This window comes from Triturus cristatus, chromosome 1_2 (assembly GCF_964204655.1).
Source record: "Triturus cristatus chromosome 1_2, aTriCri1.1, whole genome shotgun sequence".
NCBI classification, from domain to species: Eukaryota; Metazoa; Chordata; class Amphibia; order Caudata; family Salamandridae; genus Triturus; species Triturus cristatus.
This window is the reverse complement of record NC_140580.1, coordinates 608686743-608703261: the sequence shown is the minus strand read 5'-3', so window position 1 is coordinate 608703261 and position 16519 is coordinate 608686743. Positions and strand designations below refer to the sequence as shown.

At 47.4% G+C, this 16519-nt stretch overlaps 1 protein-coding gene across 12 annotated transcripts in view; it reads right to left on the bottom strand.

Moving 5' to 3' along the window:
* CCSER2 (coiled-coil serine rich protein 2) overlaps nt 1–16519 on the bottom strand; it is a 574371-nt gene that overhangs the window by 520240 nt on the left and 37612 nt on the right. For 7 of the 12 annotated variants that reach the window (XM_085607239.1, XM_085607272.1, XM_085607183.1 and 4 more), the window contains exon 2: nt 660–765. The exons of the other annotated variants lie outside the window; for them this stretch is intronic. The gene's annotated coding sequence lies outside the window, so the exon portion shown is untranslated. The remainder of the gene's footprint in view (nt 1–659; nt 766–16519) is intronic. 12 annotated transcript variants of the gene reach the window in all.

Sequence of the window (16519 nt, the reverse complement as noted above, 5' to 3'; positions counted from 1 at the left end):
TAACCTCACATTATATGCCATGTTGGGCGAGCACGAGGAGGCATTCCTGGATATTGTTTTTATTTTACCAACAATTGAAACAAAAAAGCATCAAAAGTTGATAGCGCGCAGTTGTAAGCTGCTTTCATTTTCATAAAATGGAGCAATAACAGCATGTTTACCTCTCTAATCGTATCCAATTAATCACGCTGTCAAAAGCACAATGTAAATAGGTTGATCCTACTGTCCGTAATCTTCTTCAGGTACACTTCCATTAACCCTTTCAACGCGTGTGGAATTCCCCCGCTGTGCGGGGCAAATTCCACTCATGCGCAAATCGCGCACACGCCCACTGTGACGTCGGAGCCGGGGGCCGTCCGACGCATGGAACGGGTTGAGTAAGTATATTATTTAAGGGTTGAACCCAAAAATGTTATAGAATTAAAAAAATAACATAGCCTCCGGTTGAAAAAGCACTTGTGAAACTAAAGACAGTGGAAAACAAGATAAAGAGATGATTTGCAGGCCTCGGCTGAGCGTGTTCAGAAAGCCCAGGCAAAAAAGAAAGTAGTGTGCCATAACTAACTGATATGGTCGATAGTGAAGTGATCCATGTAACATGGCCAGTCTCCAGGGCGTGACCAATACAACAAAAAGAGGGACAAATGTAAGCTACTCACCAAAAACAAAAGAATTTCGGAAGGCACATGAAGGAACGAATGAAAACGGAATGGTGTGCTGAAAGGCAAGACAGTAGATACAGCGCATATGCTGCCGAGGAGAGACCTGAAAAGAGAGATCAAAATATTCCTGAGGGCTGATACAATTAAGCCAAACGCTGGCTGAACGAGGTCAAAACATGTATAACTAAATCTTTATAAAGTAGGTCAGCTCATCCTATCAATAAACGTATTAACATAGAACATTAAACTGAGGCAGGAACTCAAAGCTTAGTAAGATTAGAATAAATAAATGCAATAGTCAGTCGTGCCAGCACCAAAATGGATTCACGGGCAAAGACAGAGCATTTGATTCAAAGTTTCATGAGCACCTATGTATAACTAAAATATTTTCCCAGTGAAGAAAAGTAAAAAAAGATTTCATGCTCACATGCACATTTCTATTACATCATATAAATTGTTACCTCATGGACGATTATACATGCATAAATGGCTACTAAATTGAAAGAATAACTGCACAAACAGCGGAAACTAAAGACGTACATTTCCAATTTTTGGGAGAGTCAGAACTAGAATGTAGTTCCACAAGCATATGAAACATTGAGAATGACAGGTTTCACAGGAGCCATTATAATAGTTTGAAAGACAATCATCAAAATCTACATCTGCTTTTCTCTAAAGGGGCAGAGAACAAAGTCTCTGGTATCTGAGATGGGGCTGGTGACAGTGTTACTAGCTCGATCCGGAATTACAGATCTGTGGTACATCCGTGGACTTAATATACATTTTATTCAGAGACTCCAGCTGCTGCAAGAAGTCAAAACCTCAGATTAAAAATACGGAGGTGAAATGAGAAATTGCAGGAAGAGCAATCAGGAGTTTGATTTCCGATAGTATTTCTTCATTTTTCAAGGGAACCTCAGGGTTCCACCCTCAACAACCATTAACTCTGCCACTAAGGAGTAACGTTACATCAGTAACTCTGACTATGGTGGTTGGGTTTAATAAGGCAAGCACTAGGGACTTCACAATGAAGGACTAAATGCTTAAATAAGGGTACTACTGCGATTGGTTAATGCAATTCCTTAGCCTAGATCATATTCATTTCCTACTATAATACCCATAATACCACCATTCTAACCTGAAAATTGAACTCAGGATTTAACCTATTTTAAAATAATGTGGAAACCTCTTTTTTGTCTTGTTTTGGAACAAATGAACAAGCAAAGTATTGTACCTTCAGTGGAATGACCATTGCATATTGTACATGTTTCCCAAAAGACAAAGGAAGGGACTCTAATGAATAGATATTTGTACAGTGCTTTCTGTACACCCTGCTAGGCCCAAAAAGCTTTTGGGTGGTCTAAGTGCATTATTTATTCAGCGCTTCACACCCCTAACTAGGTTGCAAAACGGTCAGAATTGTATCAGGCTCCTTTAAGAGTGCTTACTAAATAGAACTGAACGATCACAACAAGAATACACTAGCATTACCATAGGCACTCGAAGAGGTGCCATTTGTTTAACCTGCTGGTTATGTTTTATGGCCACTGCTTTTTTCAACATTAGTTTCACGAGATCCGGTTGAATTGTGCCGATGACTGCGAATACTTGCGGTATTTGGTGTACCAGGGCAACCTGTATTCATTCCATTCCTAACAAATATGCTGGGTCACAGTTATCAGGCTCAATCTGCCCTACAAAGAGGAATGAAATTGCCTCAAATCAAAGCAATGTCTTGGCTTCGGGAAGGCAGGGGACCCCAAAACCCTCTTTGCTGATCTATGTGCACTGTCTCGTATTTCGACACTGTGATCGGGTATAAACACCATCACTATAGTATTCACTTGAAAACCAATGCACTACTCTATTCCTGTGCATCAGCAGCTATTCAGTCCCAGTTCTTACTCTTTCCAGTACACCACCACACCTTACCACTTTCTGAACCCTCTATGCCATTATAGTTTTCTCCATCTGAATCCTGTGTAGTATCACCTTTAAAGTCACCATCAATAGTCTGCCCCTCTACTATTAGGTCACCTGTAGATGAGACCCCATGAATAGCACTTATCGAGCCCTTATTATTACGCACCACACGCTCAAAAAAGTCAAGATTCTCCAGTTTCATTTTTAGGTCTCGGCTAGCGATGGCTGCGCTTGCGCAGTCTCGCTCGCGAGACATAATGACTTGGGTGAAGAGGGGCTTGAACCCGCCCCTCTTCTTCCCTGTTCTCCATTGGCTGGCCTAGTAAATGCTGGCCAGCCATTGGAGAAGAGGTCCCGTCACTCCGATCCTGCCCCGTCCTTTTCGGATCGGGGGGCGTGTTTTTTGCGAGAAGTCTCAGGGAGGAGACAACAGCAAAACACGCCCCCCAATCCGAAAAGGACACTCCCTTTCTCCGAGGCATTTTCTGCTGTGCCTCGGAGAAAGGCGGTGGTGTCCCGGCGTTGCTCCCTCACCTGATCTCATTGTTTTTTTTACAAGGACGTTCTCTGTTTTTTTACGTCTCGGCTACCGAAGGCTGCGCTTGTTTTCACTGTGACCTGGAGGGAGGATTGAATTGTGCTGAACTCGAAGGCGCACAACGGAGGGCTCCGAGGGGCTGGTGACATATGCACGGCTCGTTGGAATTGTTCTCTGCGACGCACCCCTTAACAAGTGCCTCACGCGCCACTGTGAAAGAAAGGACATTTCTCTGCTGTCGCACACTGCATCCCTTCAGCATTAGTAGTAGGTGTTGGAGACGAGGCACACGCGTGACCTGTTTACACTCCACTTGACCCGGGTGTGTAGGAACAGATGACGCGCGAGAGATCGCGCCGGGATTGGCCCCGAGGCAGGAAGTGTCGGTCTCGTGGCTGGAGTCCGCTCCGTCGGGTCCAGGGTGAAGTTGGCTCGGTGTGAGGGGATTAGCAGGCCCTTCGCTCACGCGCCATCAATCAGGCTTCGGTTCCGCGCTCCGCTGCTCTCTGGCATTCCTCGACACGGGCCCCGGGGCCCTCTCTGTTAGCGAGAAGGCTCGTCGGTGCCTCTCTCGGCCGTGCGTGCATCCCTCGCCAGACAGGGAGGCTGCGGTCACATGGCAGCTCTTGTTCTGCTTGTGATTTACACACAATCTGTCCTGCGTGTAGGCTCTCCGCCGCACCCTGCCGCCTGGGAACCCGCTCTCCAATGATGTTGATTACTTCCCTGAGGCCACCAGCCTGTGCGTGGTTCACATCACTGTGATGTGTGAGAAAACAGAAGACACGTGCTTTACGTAGTCATACTTATTCCTGCCCTTATTATTCTGGTGGGAATTTGTTAGACATGCTTTCTACTAGATCCAGCGCTCCACATTTCACCCGATAGTAGACCAGCATTTCAACGCATTCCACATAAGTCTGAGTCATAACTTACATACCATACTACGCCACAACATAGCATAACATTACTTAAAATGAAAAGCATAACGTACCATACTACATGAGACAAGGATCCAGGCGTCTCTCACCCATCACAGAGAGCAGAGCTATCTCTCACCTGTCACGGATAGCAGAGACTTCCCTCGCGTGTCTCACACAGCTGAGCTATCCCTCACCTGTGACTGATAGGAGAGCTGCGCCTCACCTTTCACCACCGGCAGAGTGAGACAGCAGAGGTACTCCCCCCTCGTCACAGAGAGCAGAGCTATCCTTCACCTGTCACACAGAGCAGAGCCAGGGACATAATACAGGCCCTTGCAGCCGCTCGGTGCGGGTGTGGGGGGGGGGGGAGCAACCCTTCAGGGGACCCCATTCATTCCAAGACCAATGAATATCTGTGAGACATGCAGGACTTGGGGGCTCCTGTTCACGTTCTGCAGGGGGCATCATTTTGTCTAACGCAACTGAGCAGAGCTATCCTTCACCCATCACAGAGAGCAGAGCATCCCTCACCAGTCACAGATAGCAAAAGGTATCTCTCACCCGTCACAGATAGCAGAGATATCTCTCACCCGTCACAGATAGCAGAGATATCTCTCACCTGTCACAGAGAGCAGAGCATCCCTCGCCTGTCACAGATAGCAGAGATATCTCTCACCTGTCACAGAGAGCAGAGCATCCCTCGCCTGTCACAGATAGCAGAGATATCTCTCACCTGTCACAGAGAGCAGAGCATCCCTCGCCTGTCACAGATAGCAGAGATATCTCTCACCTGTCACAGAGAGCAGAGCATCCCTCACCAGTCACAGATAGCAAAGGTATCTTTCACCCGTCACAGATAGCAGAGATATCTCTCACCCGTCACAGATAGCAGAGATATCTCTCACCTGTCACAGAGAGCAGAGCATCCCTCGCCTGTCACAGATAGCAGAGATATCTCTCACCTGTCACAGAGAGCAGAGCATTCCTCGCCTGTCACAGATAGCAGAGATATCTCTGACCTGTCACAGAGAGCAGAGCATCCCTCGCCTGTCACAGATAGCAGAGATATCTCTCACCTGTCACAGAGAGCAGAGCATCCCTCACCTGTCACAGATAGCAGAGCTATCTCTCACCCTTCACAGATAGCAGAGCTATATCTCACCCGTCACAGAGAGCAGAGCTATCTCTCACCTATCATAGATCAGAACTACTTCTGTCCGGTCACCTAGAGCAGAGCTATCTCTCGTCTGCCACCTAGAGCAGAGCCATCTCTCACCTGTCACAGATAGCAGAGCTATCTCTCACCTGTGACCGCAGAGTTACTCCTCACCCATCAGATTGCGGAGCTACGCCTTGCTCTGCAGATCTGTCTCTGGATAGGTGCATGTGAACATGTCCATCTGAATGTGTGGCTTCTAGTTTGAATGTCTGTATGTGTGTCTGTCTGGGAGTCTACATCTGTCCATCTATGCCGCAGCTCTCATAGATGAGCCCAGACCCACCTTTATTTCCATAGCTCAGACAGGTCAGACAGGTTAGATGGAGGGCCGCAAGACCCAACAAGCATTTACAATGCAATGGTCTCGGCATTGGTAAAGTTAGAGCTATTGGCATTGCTCATGACATTATTTTTTTTTATGTTTTTGTTTTTAAAACATTTAAAGAAACGGCATTGTCATGAGCAATGCCAATAGCTCTAACTTTACCAATGCCGAGACCATTGCATTGTAAATGCTTGTTTTTTTTTTTTTAACTAGACAGTGATCCGTATTGCTTGCCCCACCTCTGTCACTCAACGACTGGGCCTCGATCTAGCCCATTATCAAATGTTGCACCGGCTGGGAGTGCTTCCTCACAAGCTCCTTCCTCTCTGAAGATAAAGGCAGCTTGATCCGTTAGTCGGGTACCAACCCCAGTTATACTCATGATACCTGTCTAGCAAGCCAAATCCAGTTTTCAGGCTTTTCAGATATGCATGCACACCACCGATTCCTCTTTTAGCAAGGCCTGTGCTTTGGGCACTCCACACCAAGATACTTGCCATTTTGAAACTCCAAAACAGGCGTAGGAGGCCTCTGTCCGACAATTCATCTGGGCCGCTAGCTCCTCAGACATACTGGGTGTAATATCCACCACTGCAACCTCTCTTCCTTCTGATCCTATAGCTCAAAGTGAAAACAGGCCTGTGCACCACCACAAGCAACCATCAGGTGGGAGCATCGAGAAAAGAGAAACATTTGCTGCCAAACTCTATGTCTCATAGCACGAAACTAGGCTGGGGGGGTCCTCCCAACCTTAGGAACAAGCAAATGGGCTTAAAACGAACTCCCCTCCTCCTAAATGGGGATTATTTGGTTGGAATTAGCACAATCTGGAAAAAGTATTCTGACAACGCCAATGCTGCCTAGAAGTTTAAATAGCCTGATCAACCCAGTCTGCAGGCAAGCTGTACTTGTCTGAAATTCCTAGGTCTTTCAAGCTAGGTTAATAAACTCTTCTGACAATCTCAAACTGATATCAAGACCCCTACAAAATTCAAGTCACCGGAAAAGCACATTTATATTGAAATGCAGCTCGAGAACGAATGTAAGAGGGCACGTTTCAAGCCAATACTGAAGTCAAGTCAATAAGGTTACTCTTTATCAGGACTCAAATATGTTGGGAAAAGGAGGAAACAATAATTCCTAGACAATATCAACCATCACATAACAGAATTCTGGTAAGCGTTTGGTGCTACTACAAAGGCACTGAGATTAGCGGTGCTCATTGATCAACGGTTACACATCTAGTGGAGGAGCAAAAACGTTCACATGTCAAGTAAAATGGTTGTTGGCCCATTCAAACTAAAGACATGGCACATGATAACTAATAGGATGTTCTAGACTACTGCTTTCTAGAGGATAGTGCTTACAGCACCTATCATGGGCGTGGTTTTATTAAAACAAGTCAGCATCTTACCATCATGTCAGTGAAAAAGATTACTCATTCCTCTAGTGGGGATGGAACAATTTAAAATCACCTAAACCTCAGCAGACGTTTTCCTGTGTCACAAAAGGAAATAATTTCATGGCGCAGAAGAAAGCTCAACAAAATGTTGGGTGTTACAAGCTGACAAGTTCAAGTAAAATGGATGAACAAATGCAAAAACTAAAGACCACAGGCCTTCAATATCAGTCACATGAAGTGAAAAATATACAATTTGACTAAACTAGAGGCAACTGGGGGAAATCAAACTACTCAGATTGGTAAATTGCTTGCTGGTCTTCGTTTAGATGGCTACGATTTTACATGGCTGAAGTTCTAGCATGCATTACCATGCAAGTAAACTCACAAATGCGGTAAGTACTTTCAAGAATATGACACCAGATGTACAAATCTTGGCCAGTCTTAATCCACACCATTAAACAATTTCTCTGTAAGACAGACTGAAAAATATTATAAGTAATTGTATTGTTTAAATGACTCTATGGTCCACCCCGAAAGAAAACTGTATTTCAAAACATAATGCAGCCGACTACAGATTTGGTGAAACTCACCCAAATGCTACTCTGGTCTACACAATCACATTTGGTGGCAATTTATAAGGAGGTTCGATTGAGTCTCATGCCAGTCAGAATCCCTAAACTTGCATAAAAATAATGGGAGGGTTGCCCCCATAAAAAAGCCTATTAGAGAACATGATACTTTTCCACACTACTGAGTCTAATGTATCTCTAAATCTAAATCCCAACTGCACAGCAAGAAAAACAAGCATTTGCAATGCAATAGGTCTCGCATTACTAAAAGTTTGAGCTATTGGCGTTGCTAACAATAATGGAACTATTATTAGCAACACCAATAGCCTAAACTTTCAGTAATACGAGACACATTACATTGCAAATGCTTCTGTGATTCTGGGCAAATCACTTAATCTCCACGTGCCTACCAAAAATGAATGTGTCCTTGTGTAATGTAACTATCCCTCATGTAAAGCACCCCAGTATTTTGGGGTCGATTTCGCGCTATAAAAAACTGCACAAAAAAAAGAAATTATATACAAACTCCCCGGACCTACATTTGGACATGAAGTTGCAGAGATGCCAATATTTCTTAGAAGTCCTCGTGAACATAAACACTGCAGAAGGTAAAAGATAGCATTCCTCAGAACACATACAAAGCAGCTCAGACATACCATTTTGTACATAATCACGGAGCTCACAAAAGTACCAACCAAGATGGAAAACATTTAAATTCATGCTGAAAAGAAATGCTCCTATTTAATTACTAAGTCACTTGTAGCATGTAGCTGCCGCCCTTCACACATACAGCTCGACATGGCTGCTGCCATCTTACGATACTCCGGCTGGAATTGATTTTGGGGTACAGGACGGGGAGATTAAATGAAGTTGAAGCCCCCCCGCCCTCCTTGAAAGGAGCTCCGCTGATCGCTTGGCAAAGGAAAAAAAATGCAGAGTCCGAGATGATGGAAAAAAGGAGCCACCAGAGCAGTTATTTAATTACATGTAGCTGCCGCCTTGCCTGGAAACACTTGCGGCTATTTAAATGTAGAGTCCAGGGTGAAAAGTGTTGTGGGGGCTGGCAGCTCAGGGGGTGGTATGGCGCACTATAAAGTTATATGCTGCGTTTCAGTATTTGCACGCGTTTTTTGTTTTTTTCCCTTCGTGCGTGATTGTAATTAAATCAATTGCAGTTTAAAGGATAGCGTGTTACCAGCCACGGCTTTGTTTTGCTTGCAATTGACATGGAAGCTTTCAGATAAATTGCATGTTGTATATTTAAAGCGCGCCGCGCTTGGAACGCGCGAGCGCATTTAAAAAAAAAAATTACAGGAGGCTGGTGAGGACGAAAGTGAAACTGCATGCTGGCTTGCGAGGGAAGGGGGACAGGAGATGTGCACGCCGCGTGGCTGTAAGCGCGTACACCAACTCAAATCCGCCGAGACCATGCGCGTGCCCATCTCCTGTCCCCCTTCCGAGGCAAGTCAGCAACAATAGATCTCGCTGGCGACAGCAGCGCTTCGCGCTGCGTTCGCCAGGCGAGACCTAAAAACACCGAACGTGCATCAGGTTTTCCAGCTTTGCAGGATGGTAAAGCAGGTAGTAAACATTTCTAAAGTACCAAAGGTATTGCCGGGTGCATGAGTATCATATTCTTTCAAACAAATGTATTAAAATAGGAGTACAATAAAAACAATGGTTTGAGGCAATGACCAGTGTGCGTTACGATGATGCACAGATTTGTAGCAAAGTGAAGAGTTGGCGGGCTCTTTATTTCCACTGGCCTATTAATCAACTATGGTTAAACACTTGCTCAGAGATGCCAAATCCTAAAGATGCTTGGTCCACTCACACATTCAGAAAGCAGCTCTAACAGGTCTAGTAACGTAAGAATATAGACTGCCCCTGTGCAGGATTTACCCTGGCTCAAGTTTTGTTTACCAATAAATCACTACCAACACACAGATGAAGCTCATATTGTCACACTCGCCCAATGAGTGTCTAAGTATCATCTGAAACATCCTTCAGCTAATGTCAAAGTTAATCCGCAGAAAAGAGTTTATCATGCCATTGCTAAAATGCTCTGAAGTCCTCCCTCTAGAATGCATTGTTAAACTATTGGCCAGACCAATCTACCCGAAGTCTGTAAATTCAGCTAATTCTACTTCACTATTAAGGAATCTTTCTGGTGGAAAGATCTCAAAGTGTCCAGCTTTTAGTTCCCAGACCATTATTGTTGATAAGGGGGTACCGCAGGGCTCAGTCTTGAGCCCTACTTTGTTTAATCTATATGTGGCCCCCCCTGGCCGCCATTATACGCAAGTCCGGGTTCGAATGCATATCATATGCAGATGACACCCAGATAATAGTCCCCATTGAAGAAAGCCTTGCAGCAACCAGGTCCAAATTTCGTAAATGTATGACCTCTATAGCAGAGTGGATGAGGAAAAATTTTCTCCAACTTAATTCCTCAAAGACTGAGATTATTCTATATGGGAAGGCAAAGGATCTATGGACCCGGGACTGGTGGCCATCCGAACTGGGAGATGCCCCCTCCCCTTCAGCATGGGCGAAGAACTTGGGCATAAAAATGGATAACAATCTTGCTATGGATGAGCAGGTAAAATCTGTGGCTGGGGCATGCTTTGGAATCATGCGAATGCTTAACAAGATTTTTCCATGGATCCCGCTCACGGCCAGACAGACCCTTGTCCAATCACTTTTGATTAGTCGATTGGACTATGGGAACTCACTGCTGGTCGGGTTGAGGGAGGATCTGGCCACCAAATTACTGGTGGTCCAGAACACGGCGGCTCGCCTCATCCTCAATAAACCGGCTCGAACCCCCTCATCACCACTTCTGTACCAACTTTACTGGCTTTCTATGAAAAAGAGATCCATTTTTAAATTACTATGCATGGTCCATAAATCACTGAATGGGCTGGGTCCCTCCTACTTGGCTAAGAAGCTCAAGTGGTACCTCCCCATTCGATCGCTGAGATCAAGCAACAAAAATCTGCTTTGTGTTCCGAGAATTAGGAAGGTCAGGATGGGAGACAGAGCTTTCTCCTATCTTGCTCCCATACATTGGAACTCTCTGCCAGATGAGCTTCGTGCCTGTGCGAATCACTGTAGCTTTAGGAAGCTTCTTAAAACTTGGTTATTTTAAGCTGCCCGTCTTTTTAATACTGAGTGCTCCTCTCCCATGCACCGAGAGATCCCCTTGGGGATGATTCGCCTGCGCAATACAAATGAGTAAATAAATAAAAAATAATCACTAAAGATGCCAAAGTTCATCTCAGACAGCTGTGTAAGACCAGGGTATCCTCAAACCTGGCCGACTATGTTGATCTATCAAACAAGCACAACTCGCCGAACTGCTTAAGTCTTGTCTAGCCCCTCTCAAAACTCTCCTTCACTTTGCAGCCAGGCTGATTACCAAAACAATAATGTTTAAAAGAATGACTTCATTTCTGAACTCCCTCAAATGGCTAAAAATGGCATTTCTGACATACATGGCCATGCAGTTACTCACCCACCGCAACCTATCATAAAAATTGGAATGGTCAGGTAAAACCAGTTTAAGAAGCAATTCTACACTACTTGTCACAATGCAGTGCTTTAAGAAAATTACCACCCTCTTGCATACTGTCCGAAGGAATACTCCAAGAATATGGAACATAATTCTATGTCAGGACCGGAGGCGAGGATTATGCTCTATCTTTCTTTAATTCCAATAGCAGCACTTCAAAGATAAACAAAAAAAACACCGTTCCCATGAACCACAGGGAACATAATACAAAACAATAGTGTCTCCATGGCTAGACAGTCCGACGTCCATGCACCAATCACAGGGCTCTTGGTCCTCTGTCCTTATCCATTCCTCCTCTTTCTTTAATGCTGCAGCCAGATAAGTGCTTTCGTTTACCCTTCCCTCGTAACTTTGTTGTGGGGAATGTTGAGTCATATTATAATATGTTAACAGATTGTTTGTTTAGAACGCGCTTCGCGCGCGCTGTATACTGATGGTTATCTTTTGGATCGGCTTGATTTCTTTGACGCGTTCACTTTTGTAACGCGTTTCCTGTCAGCTTCTGTGTTGTGTTTAATAATGCTTTTTGCCCGATTTTAATACTTTTTTTCCTTCAGGTGCTTTGCGAGGGAGCCGCTACTCGATCTTCCCTCGCCCGGCCGTGGGAGCGTTCTCTCTCCCTAATGGCCGGTCATTGTGGTGCCCAGGCTCGCGGTGCTCCTCCTACCGCTAGAGGGTGCCTGGCGCACGCCTCATCGATGAAACGTCTGGCATTCCACGCATTCATTGCGCGCTTTTTCAATGTCTGAGATGTTTCGCCGAGGAGCCTGCCCTGCCATCTACGCCTGTGTGGTCTGCTCTGCCCTGAGGAAGTGTTTATTTGAACGCCCCCCCCTCCCTGAGCTTACTCGCACGCTCGCATTGCGAGTCTGTATCTGCCATTAGGCAGCAAGTCTGTATCTGCCATTAGGCAGCAAATCTCTCGGCGATTCCAATCGCCTTGGGGGTGCGGTCTGTACCTTTTAGGCCTCAATAACGCTCTGGAGAGTCAGTATTGGGACCCATATTGTGTTGGCAGGGTGCCCTAAGTTTATCACCGCATCAGGGCTGTGGGTCCCAGGGCTTGTTCCCTTTCACAACGCGAGCACTGCCCGCACTTTATTTAGGCTGACACCCAGCCCCCCTTCATACAGCGGTTACCCACTCTTCCCCACTTACCTGCTTGAAGCCCTTGACTATACATGGAGTCATACGACGAGGAGGCTTATCAGCAGGACGGTCAGTGGGAGGAGGATCCCCTAGCGGCCCTGCAATGGGATGAGGACTTTTATGAGGCGGTGGATGATTCTATACACAAGGCGGTTGAGCAGGCCATGGGGCCCTTGGAGGATCGCCTTTCCCGTAGAATAGAGCAGGCGTTAGCCAGGGCGCAGAACCTTCCTCCGTCCTCCCCAGTTTCCGGTGGAACTCTTGCTGATACTCAGCCTCCTCCTTCTAAACGGCCTAAAGAGGCCTGGGTGGATATAGATGCCTTTGCTCGCCTTAAGCAGGCGTTCTTAGCAAGCAACCCTACACCGGCGACTCCCGCGCCATCAGGGGATGTAGCTGACGATGCGGACGATGAGGCCAGCTCATCCCGTCCCTGGCGGCCGTCCCGTCCGGAACCGACTAGCGAGGTGCAGAATCTTTGCGCTGACATGTTGGATCCCGACGATATTCTGCATCCCCGCTCCTCAGACCGGGCTCCCTCAGAGAAGGTTGCCCAGTATGTCGACAGCAGGATCCGCCGGCCGTTAGAGGCCACAGCCAGGAGCTGTCTTAGGGCGGAATGCCCCCGGCCTTCCCTGGAGGGCAAGGTGGCTGCTACACCAGAGATAGACCCCCGCATGGCGACATTCTTGCAAAAATTTGTCAAGGACCCCAAGCGGGGTATTGACAGATCCTGGCGAGCTTGCCAGGATAAGCTTCTTGATGTGCTAGGGCCTGCCACAAAGATTCTCGATATGGCAGAAGAGGCCAAACTATCGGACTCACTGATTTCTCCCGATACCCTCTCTGCTTGGGCCCAGCGCGTAGTGGTGTTCCTAGGGAACGCCAACTGCACACTCTCTACGGAGAGACGCCGAAGCTTACTCATTAAGGTGGACCCCAAGCTTGGTGACCTAGCCAACTCTGAGGCGGGCTCCGTGGCCCAGGGAGGCCTTTTCGGAGAACCCTTTATTAAGGAATTGGGTACATTTGTAAATACTTTCACCTTGTTGGATAGAGCCCAGTCTTCCATCAGGAAAGTTTTCCGTCCCCGTGTTTTCCGGGGGGCTGGACGAGGCAGGGGCCGCTCGTCCGGCCGTCCTAATCAGGGCAGAGGGCAAGGCTCCGGTAATGGCAACTACCAGGATCAAGCCAGATTCGGGAACTTCTACCCGACCAGAGGTCACCGAGGGAAAAATAGAGGCGGTCGGGGCAGTGGAGCCTCCAACTCGTCCGGTGAGTGTTCTCCCTTCTTCCCTTCTAAAAGTAGGGGGCCATCTGGCGCATTTTTTCCAGGCCTGGACTTCTGTCACGGGGGACGCGTGGGTGCTGCAGACGATCCGAGGGTTCCACATAGAGTTCCACAAAGAACCTTCCCAGTCGGTTCCCCCTCGCCCTCTCTCTTTTTCAGCCGCCGACATGGCACTGGTCGACCTGGAGGTCTCTGCCTTATTGGACAAGCAGGCAATCGTCGAGGCGCGGCCTCATTCCAGAGGTTTCCTCAGCAATATTTTCTTGGTCGACAAGGCCAACGGAACGCAGCGTCCAGTTATCAATCTGAGGGAGTTCAACGCGTGGCTGGTATACCGCCACTTCAAGATGGAGGGCATCCATCTCTTGCGCGATCTCCTCAGGCCCAGCGATTGGATGGCAAGCGTCCTTGAGGTCCAGGCGCACCTGGCGATTCTGATTTTTCCTCCTCACAGGAGATTTTTGCAGTTCAAGTGGCGGGACACGGTGTACGAGTTCACCACCCTCCCGTTCGGTCTGTCGTCCGCCCCTTGGTGTTTCACCAAGGTTCTTCGGCCCACGATCGAACGCTTGAGGGCGTCCGGCATGTGCATGATCGTCTACCTAGACGACATTTTGATTATGGCCCAATGTCCTCGGGTTTTGTCGGCTCACCTTCAAACGGCGGTCGATCTCCTTCAGGGTTTAGGCTTCATTATCAACGAAGCAAAATCCGTCCTGGTTCCGGCCCAGCAAGTGGTATTCCTGGGTTTCGTGATCGACTCGGTGGCATCCACCCTCAGCCTGCCGTCTCGCAAGATGACCAAGATCAGTCACGAGATCAGGAGGTCCCTTGCACAGTCGCATCTCTCCCTCCGCCAACTGGCTCGCATAGTCGGTCTCCTCTAAGCCTCCATACAAGCGATTTTTCCGGGCCCGTTGCACTACAGGGCCCTACAACGCCTCAAGGCCCGCCACCTTCGCAGGGGCCTCTCGTATTCCCAGAAAGTCGTCCTTTCGGCCGAGGCCAAGGAGGAACTGCAGTGGTGGCTTGCCAGTATGGAAGCCTGGAATGGGCGAGCGATCTTCGGTTCCGTGCCAGATATCGTTATCGAGTCCGACGCCAGCAGGTCCGGATGGGGCCCACGGTGTGGCGAGTTTGCTACCGGAGGTGTGTGGTCACCACAGGAGCAGCGGCTTCACATCAACTGTCTGGAGCTGTTAGCGGGATCCTTTGCGATCAAGTGCTGGACCAAGGAATCGGTCCGTTCTCGCGTCCTCTTGAAGATGGACAACATGTCTGCGGTGCGTTACATCAACCACCTGGGGGGGACCCGCTCTCGAGCGCTATCCGACCAGGCGGCGAATTTTTGGCAGTATTGCCTCGACCATCACGTTTCTGTCACGGCGGAATATCTCCCGGGCCGCAACAACCAAGTGGCGGATTTCCACTCGCGGCATGTTCAGGACGTGAGCCTGTGGAAGCTACACCCGGGTGTGTTTGCGGACCTCTAGAGCATCTGGGGCCCGTTTTCAGTGGATCTGTTCGCATCCCGCTTGGATTTCCAGCTGCCCCGGTTCTTCAGGTGGCGGCCGGATCCTCTGGCATCGAGCACAGATGCTTTTCTCCAGGATTGGAGAGAGGAGACGGGTTATGCCTTTCCCCCGTTTGCCATGCTAACAAGAGTTTCAGCGCAGGTGCGTCGCCAGGGGGCGGACATTGTGCTAATATCGTATCGTATGATAACTTTATTTCGGTCAGAAGACCATAAAAGTGCAAATAAAATACATACTTACATAGCACATGAAATAAAATAATAAATATAGGTATATCACTTATTAAAAAAATAATTAAACAGTGAGTTATCAGACGTATTACGATAGTTTAAATTGGTTTAAAAGTTATCCTACGGCGCCACATACCATAAAGGAAACGAGAGAGAGCAAATACAATGGGCGGCGAGGTATCATATTTAAGAACTCTACATGCCTGCACACAATGTCTGAAACCCAGATTTCTACATATTGGGATAAGCCAAGTTTTGCGTACGTTGCTATATGCGGGACAGAAAAATAGAACATGAGTGACATCTTCTCTAATGTAGTTACACGCCGGACAAGTTTCATTTTCAGTTTCTGCCCATTTCGAAGTAAATGACCTAATAGGTAGGGAACCATACCTTAATTGAGCATATAGTTTCCTCCCAAGAGGGGGTTCGACTACATCAAAGAATTCCTCCCACCCCATTTCAGATTTAACTGAGAGGAACTCAATAAAAAACCTACCATAGGATGTTGACCGTTGTAGTGCACTTAGATTTTGCTGCCTCACCATATTGAACAACTGGGCCCTAGATATTCTCGGGCAACTCAACTCAGGGGTCCCCCATAACTGAGGCAAGCCTATTTTGAAAGAAAGAGCCTTAATATGGGAAAGCCATGGAATATTTTTGTTTTTTATCTGTTCCCAGACCTCCCGAAATTCAGCTCTATAGGATACCAGCTCAGGTACTGACCAGAGCCTCCTCCAATAGAGCAAGGGTCGCACAGCTGCCAATTTCTCAATGGACTCCAGACCCAAGTCCATTCGCAAGGGGATGAGGGGTGTACTTTTCGGTAGGCCCACCAAATTCCTCATAAAGGCCTGTTCCACCCTCAGAAGGCTAAGACCGTTCTTATGGCTCCAAAGTTCGGCGCCATAGATGGATGCGGTCCGAGCCTGGAGGCCATAGATCTCAAGGGCGGGCGCAACCGGTTTGGAGATCGATACTCTCTGAAGCTTGTCAATACCCCCTGCTATTTGTGAAAGTCTAATGGCGGATCTGGTAATCTGATGGCCCCAGCCAAAATCCCACGTCAAAGTGATCCCAAGATAGATGAAGGTCTTGACTCGTTCCAACGGAACACCATTCAGAAGAGGGTTCGGGCGCGTACGCCTCGGGGGATTAAAGATCATAAACTTGGTT